The sequence below is a fragment of the Zea mays genome, chromosome 1 (assembly GCF_902167145.1).
Source record: "Zea mays cultivar B73 chromosome 1, Zm-B73-REFERENCE-NAM-5.0, whole genome shotgun sequence".
In the NCBI taxonomy this organism is placed as follows: domain Eukaryota; kingdom Viridiplantae; phylum Streptophyta; class Magnoliopsida; order Poales; family Poaceae; genus Zea; species Zea mays.
Genome location: NC_050096.1, coordinates 202963832 through 202976232, shown reverse-complemented (window position 1 = coordinate 202976232; position 12401 = coordinate 202963832). Strand labels below are relative to the sequence as shown.

The 12401-nt window shown below is 49.7% G+C and overlaps 1 long non-coding RNA gene across 1 annotated transcript; it reads left to right on the top strand.

Moving 5' to 3' along the window:
• The first annotated feature begins 266 nt into the window (after positions 1-266).
• LOC109943491 (uncharacterized) lies at positions 267-3211 on the top strand. The gene is made up of 2 exons (XR_002266333.2): positions 267-2766; positions 2864-3211. It is a non-coding gene; the product is annotated as an uncharacterized lncRNA (long non-coding RNA).
• Positions 3212-12401: the final 9190 nt, after the last annotated feature.

Genomic DNA, 12401 nt, shown 5'->3' with positions numbered 1-12401 from the left:
ACATGGACATTGCACTATCGACTTAAGCTTGACTTCTGCAGTCTGTACAAGTTCACATATAGGAGTTTCACATGAGGAAAAATTTAGCAGGGTCCAGGAGGTTTGTTCTGTTTGCAAATAGCAAGACCAAATATGGGAAAGCTGCTTGTATTGTGCTCTTAGTTGCCTTGGGGCCATTTTTGATAAATCACCATATATAACTTAGGAATTTGCCAAATCACTTGCTCGAGTTCAGCAATTTTATGAAATGAATTTTGAAGTTGAAAAACAAGTATGCATTTTCTCATATTTTGCAACATTCAATTTCAGCTATGGTAGTAATTAATCTTGAGTTGATTAGGTCACTTTTCTTCATTATAACCTTTACTGCATTATACTCTTTGTTTATAGTATTTATACAGCAATTTATGCTTCACATAGGTTGTGCAACCTGTGCAATCATCCATCTCAGTCCACCAGTCAGCTACCCAACAAACAATTTTGCCTCAATTTGTTGAGCCGTTGGCACGAAGGGTGTGGCCTCTGTGCGGTGATCCCTTGACCATGTCGATTCTGGTGAGCCCTTGACCATGTTGATTCTATAATAGGACTGTTAATTTTTATTTCGCCTCTAGCACGATGACTATTGGAGTGATCTAACACACCTCTTTTTTGTGCATGTTGACCGTGTGAGGAACACATTGGAGGAATTAAGAAGGAGCTCATGAATCTGACCGTACTGGCCATAGTTAGGCAAGCAATCGACCCTATGGTGAAGTTACTAGAAAGCACATATGTTGGACGCTTATTAGATAAGTTTTCCCTTCCACTGCTCGGCATATGTTTGACACAAGTGTATTGGTTGTCTTCAGTTGTCTCATTTATTCACTCCATGGTACAATGCTTCAATTTATTCATTGCTAAACATATGGAGTAGTGGTTGCCTTGTTATGCGTATTGATTGGATTAAACTTTATAAGATAGTATCTGTCAATGATAAATACCTTTATCTGTATGAAACCATGAGCAATCAGATGTTATACAAAATTCTTATGGATTAAAGTGTTAAATGTGAATCTAACATAAAGTGGACACATTACTAAATTACTCTTTTACTGAACTTATTTCGAAGCCAAAATTAGAAATTCAATCTTCCATCACTTGAGTATGTGTGTCCTTAGATGACAAAGTGAAGCTCTTCTCTGTACAACTTTCATCAGGTATTGCAAGCATATCCATGGTTTTGGTGCCTTTAGGAATCAATGCAGTGTCACTTGGATACTCTTTTTTGTCCCTAGGAAAGGGCATTGCTAAACATATGGAGTAGTGGGCGCTTTGTTATGAGCATTGATTGGTTTAAAATTTATAAGATAGTATCTATGAATGATAAATACCATTATCTGTATGAAACCATGAGCAATCTCAGATGTTATACGAAATTCTTATGGATTAAAGTATTAAATATGAATCTTGCATAAAATGGACATAATACTAAATTACTCCTGTACCGAACTTATTTCGAAGCCAAAATTAGAAATTCAATCTTCCATCGCATGATTTCATTTAATAAAAATTCAAGACCATAATATGTGCACACTCATGCAATGGCATTCCTCCATATACAATGCCTCGGTTTTCCTCCCTGCAGTCTGTGCCCACCTCATCGAGTTTCAGCTGTCTTCTCATGCTGCGTTGACTTTGCTCAAGCAGCGGAGGAGGAGAGGATGAGGAAGGAGTTCGAGGTAGAGGGTAGGACTCTAGCCCAAAAGGAGAAATCAGAGGCAATTGACTCCAATGTCATTACTCCAGAGACGCAAACACGCAGTTCGTGTTTGTACTATATACGAAACTTTAGTACTACATACAGTTCAGACTTAAACACACGCTTGGATGGCAGTTTATCAAGGTGTTTACTAGATTTATAAAATTATTCTCAATCATAGTTAGTTACTAACCGATATGTTGTGTGTATTCTTCAAGAAATATTGTCTGATTCCAATGTCCTTGAAAAGAGAGAGCACAAAAATTTGTCATACATCTGCCTGCAGCGCAATCTTCCTCACTACACCAAAATGCTTAACTTCCTAGGGCCTAAACCGTAGGAAGTTAGCTCAAAACTCTTAGAAGTTATACAAACCGTCGGAAGTTAGCCGAAACCGTCGGAAGTTAGCCCGTCGGAACAAATTGGTCGGAAGTTAGGCTAACTTCCGACGGGCTCTCGGAAGTTAAGGAAACTTCCGAGAGGGCCGTCCGCCTCTCAGAAGTTAATGATTAACTTCCGAGAGGGCGCTTCCCTCTCGGAAGTTAAGTGCTGACGCCGTCCAGCACGGGCTAACGCCGTCCAGGCCTGGCTTTGATCCCAATACACGACATTGCTTTTATGGCCTGGTAAGTTTACCTCATTTTAAAATCACTAGCGGTTTCTGTTTAAGCTAAATCTGTGTTACACCTTACCCACTCTATTTTCCAAGACACTGAATTGATTATTATTTCTCTAGCAACTAATGAGGTTCACTTCTCAAATTTAAGAGAGGTAAAACTTCTTATTGGTCTTTGTTGGAAAGTATATTTATACACATCTAGCTATGTCCAAGTTCTGGACCCGAATTTTGTCCTATTCATGGTAAATTAGGAGTAATCCCATAATTACATAATTCAACTAATTTACATGTGTTCTCCATGCCAGGGCAACCAGTGGTCAAGTTGCGCATTTGGTTCGGTGGGACCTTCGCCCGTCCTGCATGTTATGGGACTCTCAAAAACTTGCACTTTCCATTACTTGTACAGGTAGAAACGACATGTAATTTTTACAACATTTTTTTCCTATTCTATTCAGTACAGGATCTGGGACACCAACTTCTCATACCGTTGCTTGTAACTACAGAGTCTAACAGATGGCCTTACTGCTGATACACGATAACTGTTTATATCGCGGTCGGGGTTTCAAGACTATGGATAGCTTCATGCTCATTGTATTTTTAGGTTGTCAAGCCTGTCAATTAGATCCAAAGCATTGTTCCTATCAATCTCGAAGTAAATAACTGGAAGCATGGAAGACCTCCTAACTGGGAGCAAGTCTTTCCTGTTGCCACTGGCTGGGTAGTGGTTGTTGCTCTTGCTCAACCTACTTTGTTTGTTGTAACTTGACTGTGTTAAACTCTTGACTTTTGCTTATTTCTAGGACTCCTGTACTTAACATCCCTTATCATATCCTGATTCTCTTGGGTGAGAATTGGTGGTGAATTATTTGTTTTGCCCGGCAACAGAGTGATTGTGGTACCCTTTTGTGTTGGTAAGTTGACTTGCGCTGCTAAAACTGAAAGTGAGGGTGGAGGCTGATCCCCATGGCGTCTTCTAGGATTGGGATCCAGCCCATGCAGCTGGTCTGGCATGCGGTGCTTTGACGGTAAAGTAGACTGTCGCTAGGGCCCTGAGCCGTTGGAGGCTCGTCAATTTGTACTTCGTGGCATCGCACGGGCACATACCTAGTTAATATATAAATGCATAGCATGCTGGTGTTCTTTGTGTAAGAGGTGCACAATAATTGGAATCTGAAGATTTAAACCCAACTTGAATTCAAAATTCAAAGGAAGAAAGATGAATACTAAAATTTAGGAAGAAAATTCTAACTAAGTTAAATATTCCTTCTATAATTAAACAATAGAGAGAAAAATAAATATTTAGTGCCAAAATTAGGTGTTATATTCACATTAGGACTGAATTGGAAATTTGGAAGAATAAAAATTCAAAACAGGAAGTTAAACTAGTTTGGATCTTTGAATTTGGAAATAGAACTAGAAAAGAAAAGAAAAAAAGGGAATAACAGTGTGTCTGGGCCGGATTTCGGTTTTCGCGGCCCACTGGAAACTCCCCGCGCCAGCCCATTACGACCGCGCTCTGCTCCCTTTCTTTGGGTCAATGATGCGCGGGCCCGCCCGGCCAGTCACCCTAGGCGCGCCCCAAACACGTTCACCAACTGACTGGTGGGGCCGCAAGGTCAGCTCTATCCCCTTGCTCACAACCACCTCCCCGCGGGCGCTGGGCCGTTAAGCTATCGCCGCCGTGAAATACGGGGGATATACCGGTTGGGATCGTAGCTCCTCGGGCCATAAAAAGCCGACCGTCGCTTTACCTCCCGATACGAGCTCAACAGACCCATGGATTCCGCGGGTCGCTAGGATTTGCTGCCGTGATCCAGGGCGTCTGGCTCCTTGTTACTGGTGATCTTTGGATTGGTGGCTCTCTCCTTTTCTGGTTCTTGTTGCCAAAAAGGGGGACAAGGTTTCTTCTCTTAGCAGTACCTTTTATTTATGTAATGAACATTGGTTTGTAATAATTATTATTAGTCTATCTTGTGATGCATGGCTTAGAGGCCATAAACTTTTTAAATGATGTGATGAGATGTGATATCATTATTGTAATAGCCAGTAGTAACTTTTCATATCTTATGCTATGCAATAATGAGCTTGTCTGTGTAACACTACTCTTATTATCATCACATCCTATATAATTGTGTTGCATCCCTCAATTTTTGTGTATTATGTTGTTTGTTCACTCTCTCTAAATATGTTGCAAATTGACATATCAAGTCAACATTAATATCACAAAACTCATGCACATATTTAGGGGGAGCTACACATACACAAATACTTTTATCTCGCAAGTGTTCGTAATTTTTAAATTTTTATCTCTACTCTAGTTTGTTTTGGCATCAATCACCAAAAAGGGGGAGATTGTAAGTGCAATCAACCCTAATTGAGGGTTTTGGTGATTAAATGACAAAACAAACAGAGATTCTAACAAGTTTGCTCCTAGCATGCACACAATAATTCTACAGACAGGAGAAGCACAGATCTTACGAGCATAAAAATAGAAAGCACAACAGATTTAAAATTCTACATCAAATGGCGTGCTCCAAGTGCTTGGAAACAACGGCAGTGCTCATTTTATAATTCTTGAGTTATAGGAATCGCCGTGCAATTAAGAGGGATCTGCAATGGTTAAGTAAGTTATGCAATGAGCTAAGTTCAAAATCCTTTGAAATCATCTTTGAGAACATTTTTCCAGATCATGAATGCCCTTGAGAAAAACCATTTTTACTTCCCACAAGAACTCCACCTTTGTTCTCTTCAAAATATTCAAAAGTTGTTTTTCAGCCCTGGAAACCGGTTCAGCCGGGCCTGAAACTGGTTCAACCGGTTTTGGGACTGTTCCTCTGCCATCCCTGCTCTGACCTGTCTGACAGTCAGAGCTGTCAGAAAAGTCGTTGCAGATCTTTTGGGAAAACCGGTTCAACCGGAATTTTGCCCGGCTCAACCGGTTTTGGATTCGGTCGAGTCTCCGGCTGAGTAGGTTAGTGAACCGGGATCTTCCTGGTGGAAACCGGTTCAACCGGTTTTTACCTCTTTTCTCCCAACGGCTGCCAGCTTTTGGGGGATCCTTTATATACCCCCTCACACTCTCTCTCTTATTTACTTCTGCCTCTCCCACGAAACCTTGGCTGACCAAACTCTCAACAAGTGCATTCATTTCACCTCTCACACCCGCAATCGCATCTCCTTCAATCGCTTGAAGGATCCTTGGTGTGAGGTGAACTCGATCTAACACGCTGTCAATTTCATCTCGATTCTCGTATTCTCCTTGTTCTCGAGCTCGTTGCAAACTTAACCTTGTGCGGATTTGTTACTCTTGGAACCTTGTGTTCCTTGACGGTTAGAGGTTGCTTGGGAGTCTCCAAATTTGTGGATGACCCCAAGAAGTTTGTATCACCCGCTCTTTGAGCATATTTGAGAAGAGATTGCCTTGACATTTGTGGTTGGCTTGTGGAGGATTAGGGTTGGAAAAGACCTGGCTCTTTGTGGGCTCCTCAACGAGGAGTAGGACACCTTTGTGGTGGTTGCCGAACCTCGGGTTATATTGCGTGTTCTTGTGTGTTCTTGTTAAGCGCTTTAAATTCCTTGGTTGGTTCATATTATCTATTCGAGTAGATTTTGTGTAGGGCAAGTCATTAGCAAAATTCTTCACTACTTCATATTTGTTTAACAGATTATCTAATCTAAGTTGAGCAGGTTCAAACTTGTTCAGTTGTAATCAAAATCAACTGAACCGGTTTGCACCAGTGCGACTTTAATTTAACCTATCTCGAAGTTTTTAGTAAAAAATTTCAGGTGTAGCCTATTCACCCCCCCTCTAGGCTACTTTCAAGTCGGTCGTGACCTCTTCTCCGCATCCCATCCAAGTACCGCCACTGTTGATCATCAGGGCATTTTGTCACGCTCGCCGTAATCGCGTGGGCCACCGCGGACCTGTGCGCGTGGATAAAGCAGGAGTCGCAGCGGCGATTCACCCCGCCTCCATCGCTCTGCATTCAGGGATTCAGTCGAGATGGGTCTGCGAGATCACAACGAAGCTTCGGTGGACATCCAAGGGCGTGGGAGCAACCAGAACCATGGGAAATTCCGCATCGTGGGAGCACACAGCCGCGGAGCATCGCTCGCCGTAGCTAGCGTTCAACCCTGCCTCAAGTGCGGTAAGAAGGCCTCTGTCGAGTTCGCTGCTATCTCTTCTACGCATAGCGCTAGGGAATCGAGAATTGAAGGTTGTGGGCACTGGATTGGGAACGCGCCGGCGATGCCCTGCCGGTCGGTCAGCCCATAGGGAGAAGAAGCTGGGCTGGCCGTCGGATCGGCGATGGACGACTGAAAATAGAAGCAGGATACCCCTTCGCGTAATTGAATCCAAGCCATTTGTTTGCAATTGAACGGATGCGGGTTGATCTCGGTCATATTAAATCTGATCCGTTGATGGGGGATCTGATGGTTGAGATTGCATACCGCTTCATAAAGACCCTGGTTTGATCGGAGGCGCAGGATTTTGATCCTACGGTTCATATCAGCCGATACCTCTTTAGCGTGGGCAAGTTTCTAAAAACGTCCTCATACTTTGAGTGAACTAACCCGCACTCTAGGGTATTACAAAAGTTATTACTATAGAGTCCTGGTATCTGCAGATTAGACCCCGTACTTTCTGGTAATAGTAGCGTCAGTCCAAAGGGATTATTAACTTAATCCGGAGATGAATTTTTAATATACAAATGAACTTAGAAACTTGTTTAGCGCATAACTTACTCATTTTAACTTTGTTTTGCTCCGTTCGAATTGCGTTAGCTTCATAAAAATATTCTCTACGCAGTAGCAACATCATGTGTACCATATTTCATATATTTATAATTAGGTAAGTGTTCAATCTATATTCAGTAGATTAACTCTGCTAATCTAGGATAATCTCTCTATAAATGTAATCTGAATAAAAGGGTAAGCCCTAATCAAGCTATAATCTAGATTAAAGTTGGATTACTTCTTTAGAATATATTTCCTCATATACTATATATTAATCAATTTATAATATAGTAGATCTTCAGAAAACCATATCTTTCTAACTGTGACTCCGACCTTACTAGTTCTCGATCCCACAACCTCGTAACAACGCGTAGATTATTACTACGTAGTTTGTTCTTATGATTGGTGTAATGTTAATTTTGCCTATACATGTTTGTCTGTATTGCTACGTTTAGCGCGAGGTCACGAGTCACCTGAAGAGCAAGTTGGTACCTGGAATCTCAAGTGCCAGGCAAGTTGTGCCCTTGATCACTTCTTTTACCCACTCATGTTCTAATTAATCATAATGATCTACATAGGTTAATTTTGATGGGACCTAATAGGTTACCCTAGTTTGTCTATCTTTATGCCTTGTTTACCGCTGAACTTTTTGGGTAGTACTTGCTAGTGCTATATGTGGTTTTGGGCATTGAGATACACATCATTCATGATTATACTTTTGTTATTAGTTGTTATTTACTGTTCATGATAAGATCATTATGTTAATTGGAACATGGAGCGACCACCCGGGAAAACAGTGCTACCACAAGGGTTTAATGGACGCCCTTGGCTGATTAATTAGGAAAGCTAGTGGAAGACTACCTTACTCGAAAGGGGCAAGGGCAGTAGGGGAGTGGTCAGTGTGGGGAGGTCTTTGGTTGATTTTGCTGCGATGGCGGTCAGGCAAGGGATCCCTGCATTGGAGCTTCCTATAAGCTGTAGCGGGTTTTCTGAAGCTAGTGGAACTTTGTAAAGGCCTCGTAGTGTTACCCTGCCTCACTTCCTTGGTAGAGGTGTATGGGGCCCGTACAACCCCGTGGCACATGGGTAACATGACTTGTGGGTAAAGATGCGCAACCTCTACAGAGTGTAAAACTGGTGTCGGGGACCATAATTAGGGGTACCCTCAGGGCTCCTAATTCTCAGCTGGTAACCCCCATCAGCATAAAGCTGCAAAGGCCTGATGGGTGCGATTAGGTCAGGGATCAGTCCATTCGAGGGACTCGATCACGCCTCGCCCGAGCCTAGCCTCGGACAAGGGCAGCCGACCCCGGAGGATTTCCGTCTCGCCCGAGGCCCCCCTCCAGCGGCAAACATATTTCCGGCTCGCCCGAGGCCCTGTCTTCGCCAAGAAGCAACCCTGACCAAATCGCCGCACCGACTGACCAAATCGCAGGAGCATTTAATGCAAAGGCGGCCTGACACCTTTATCCTGACGCGCGCCCCCCAGCCGACAAAGCCAAAGTGACCGCCGTCACTTCGCCGCTCCACTGACCGGCCTGACAGAAAGACAGCGCCACCTGCGCCGCTCCGACTGCGGTACCACTTGACAGAGTGAGGCTGACAGGCAGTCAGGCCCGGCCGCAGGCACCATAGGAAGCTCCGCTTCGCCCAACCCAGGGCTCAGACTCGGGCTAAGCCCCGAAAGACGGCGAACTCCGCTACGCCCGACCCAGGGCTCGGACTCGGGCTAAGCCCCGGAAGACGGCGAACTCCGCTCCGCCCGACCTAGGGCTCGGACTCGGGCTAAGCCCCGGAAGACGGTGAACTCCGCTCCGCCCGACCCAGGGCTCGGACTCGAGCTAAGTCCCGGAAGACGACGAACTCCGCTCCGCCCGACCCAGGGCTCGGACTCGGGCTAAGCCCCGGAAGACGACGAACTCCGCTCCGCCCGACCCAGGGCTCGGACTCGGGCTAAGCCCCGGAAGACGACGAACTCCGCTCCGCCCGACCCAAGGCTCAGACTCGGGCTAAGTCCCGGAAGACGATGAACTCCGCTCCGCTCGACCCAGGGCTCGGACTCGGGCTCAGAAGACGACGAACTCCGCTTCGCCCGACCCCAGGGCTCGGACTCCGCCCTGGCCTCAGCCGACGGGCTCCGCCTCGCCCGAACCAGGGGCTCGGACTCGACCTTGGCCACGGAAGACAGACTCGACCTCGGCTTCGGAGGAGCTTCCACATCGCCCAACCTAGGGCGCAGATCAGCCACGTCAATAGGAGGCGCCATCATCACCCTACCCCGAGCTGACTCGGGCCATGGGGAACAAGACCGGCGTCCCATCTGGCTCGCTCCGCCAGATAGGCAATGTTGGCGCCCCGCATACTCTGTGACGACGGCTGCTCTCAGCCCCCTTACGGAAGCAAGAGGACGTCAGCAAGGACTCAACAGCTCTGACAGCTGTCCCTCCGCCAGGCTCCAGCACTCCTCCGATGGCCATGACATCACACCAGCTGGGTGCCAAAATCTCTCCGGCTGCCACGACGGCATGTACTTAGGGCGCTAGCTCTCCTCCGCTAGACACGTAGCACTCTGCTATACCCCCCATTGTGCACCTGGATCCTCTCCTTACGCCTATAAAAGGAAGGACCAGGGCCCTCTTAGAGAAGGTTGGCCGCGCGGGGACGAGGACGAGACAGACGCTCGCTTGAAGCCGCTCGCTCCCTCTCCCGCGTGGACGCTTGTAACCCCCTACTGCAAGCGCACCCGACCTGGGCGCGGGACGAACACGAAGGCCGCGGGATTTCCACCTCTCTCACGCCTGTCTCCGGCCACCTCACTTCCCCCCTTCACGCTCGGCCTCGCGTCGACCCATCTGGGCTGGGGCACGCGGCGACATTCACTCGTCGGCTTAGGGACCCCCCAGTCTCGAAACGCCGACAGTTGGCGCGCCAGGTAGGGGCCTGCTGCGTGTTGACGAACAGCTTCCCGTCAAGCTCCAGATGGGCAGTCTCCAGCAACCTCTCCAACCTGGGACGGTGCTCCGTTTCGGGAGTCTTGAGTTCATGTCCCTCGGCGGCAGCTACGACATGATACTCATTCCACCGCCGGGCGACAGCGGCAATGGCGGCCGACAGCCCGCCCACCGGCGGCGGAATCAACGACATCTTCCCCGCGTGGTGGAAGAACAACCTTCGAGCTCATCCCGCCCTCTTCCCCGCCGATGGAGGGGAAGGCGGGGCAACCAAGGCCAAGCAGGAGGCAGCGCCTCGTCGGCTGTCGAGCGAGCCGATAGCGCCAGCACCCCAACGGGGGGCGCACCGGGCATCGACCTCGCGCTTGAGACGAAGACGAGCGCCATCTCCCCGCAACACGCCAATCCCGAGCAAATGGACGACGCCAGCACGCTCGCGGAAGGCTTGCTGGGTGTCACCCTCGTACCTGAGACGACGGTGCAGTCAGTCCCCGACGTGACTTCATCACCGCCCGTCGACCAAGAGGTACCGACCGATTCCCATCCCACGTCATTTGGATTCAGCCTCAACCCGCCTAGCGGCTTCGCTTTGGCGGGCGCTCTCGTAGAGGCGAGTCCAAACCCTCTGGGGTTTCATATGCGGTCGCCTTGGGACCGGCTGACGGACGTCTCGACCTACGGGCCCTCTGGGTTCGAGGAAGACGACGAGCCCAACTTCTGTTGGGATTTCTCCGGACTTGGCAACCCCAGTGCCATGCGGGACTTCATGACCGCATGCGACTACTGCCTTTCTGACTGTTCCGACGATAGCCGTAGCCTCGGCGACGAGGGCTACGGCCCAAGCCGCGAATGTTTCCATGTCGATCTAGGGGGTCCCTCCGAAGGTAACCATCTCGGCATGCCGGAGGACGGTGATCTCCCTAGGCCGGTGCCTCGCGTTGACATCCCACGGGAGCTAGCTGTGGTCCCCGTTCAGGCGGGGGGGCATGACCCACAGCTCGAGCGAATCCGCGGGGTGCAGGCCAGGCTCGACGAGGGAGCAGGAACGCCTGAGCCGATCCGCCGGGACGTCAGGCAGGCATGGGCGGCTCAACCTCCGGCCGGAGAAATACGTCATCTACCCCAGGGCTTCCAGCACCGCATCGCCGACGATGTCAGGGTCAGGCCGCCACCCGCATCCAGTGGGGTTGGCCAGAACCTGGCTGCAGCAGCAATGCTCCTCCGCGCGATGCCGGAGCCATCAACCACCGAGGGGCGGCGAATCCAGGGAGAGCTCAAGAATCTCTTGGAAGGCGCCACGGTCCGACGGGCCGAGAGCTCCGCCTCCCGAAGGCAGGGGTACCCCTCGAAACCTCATGCCGCGACTTCCCGATTCATGCGGGAAGCCTCGGTCTACACCGGGCGCACGCGCAACACAGCGCTTGCGGCCCCGGGTCGCCTCGGCAACGAGCACCATCACCGCGACCGTCGAGCCCACCTCGACGAGAGGGTGCGCCGAGGCTACCACCCCAGGCGTGGGGGACGCTACGACAGCGGGGAGGATCGGAGTCCTTCGCCCGAACCACCCGGTCCGCAGGCCTTCAGCCGGGCCATATGACGGGCGCCGTTCCCGACCCGGTTCCGACCCCCGACTACTATCACAAAGTACTCGGGGGATACGAGACCGGAACTGTGGCTCGCGGACTACCGTCTGGCCTGCCAACTGGGTGGAACGGATGATGACAACCTCATCATCCGCAACCTCCCCCTGTTCCTCTCCGACACCGCCCGCGCCTGGTTGGAGCACCTGCCTCCGGGGCAGATCTCCAACTGGGACGACCTAGTCCAAGCTTTCGCCGGCAATTTCCAGGGCACGTACGTGCGCCCCGGAAATTCCTGGGACCTTCGAAGCTGCCGACAGCAGCCGGGAGAGTCTCTCCGGGACTACATCCGGTGATTCTCGAAGCAGCGCACCGAGCTGCCCAACATCACCGACTCGGATGTCATCGGCGCGTTCCTCGCTGGCACCACCTGCCGCGACCTGGTGAGCAAGCTGGGTCGCAAGACCCCCACCAGGGCGAGCGAGCTGATGGACATCACCACCAAGTTCGCCTCCGGCCAGGAGGCGGTCGAGGCTATCTTCCGAAAGGACAAGCAGCCCCAGGGCCGCCCATCGGAAGATGCCCCCGAGGCGTCAACTCAGCGCGACGCCAAGAAGAAGGGCAAGAAGAAGTCGCAAGCGAAACACGACGCCGCCGACGCGGACCTTGTCGCCGCCGCCGAGTACAAGAACCCTCGGAAACCCCCCGGAGGTGCCAACCTCTTCGACAAGATGCTCAAGGAGCCGTGCCACTATCACCAGGGGCCCGTCAAG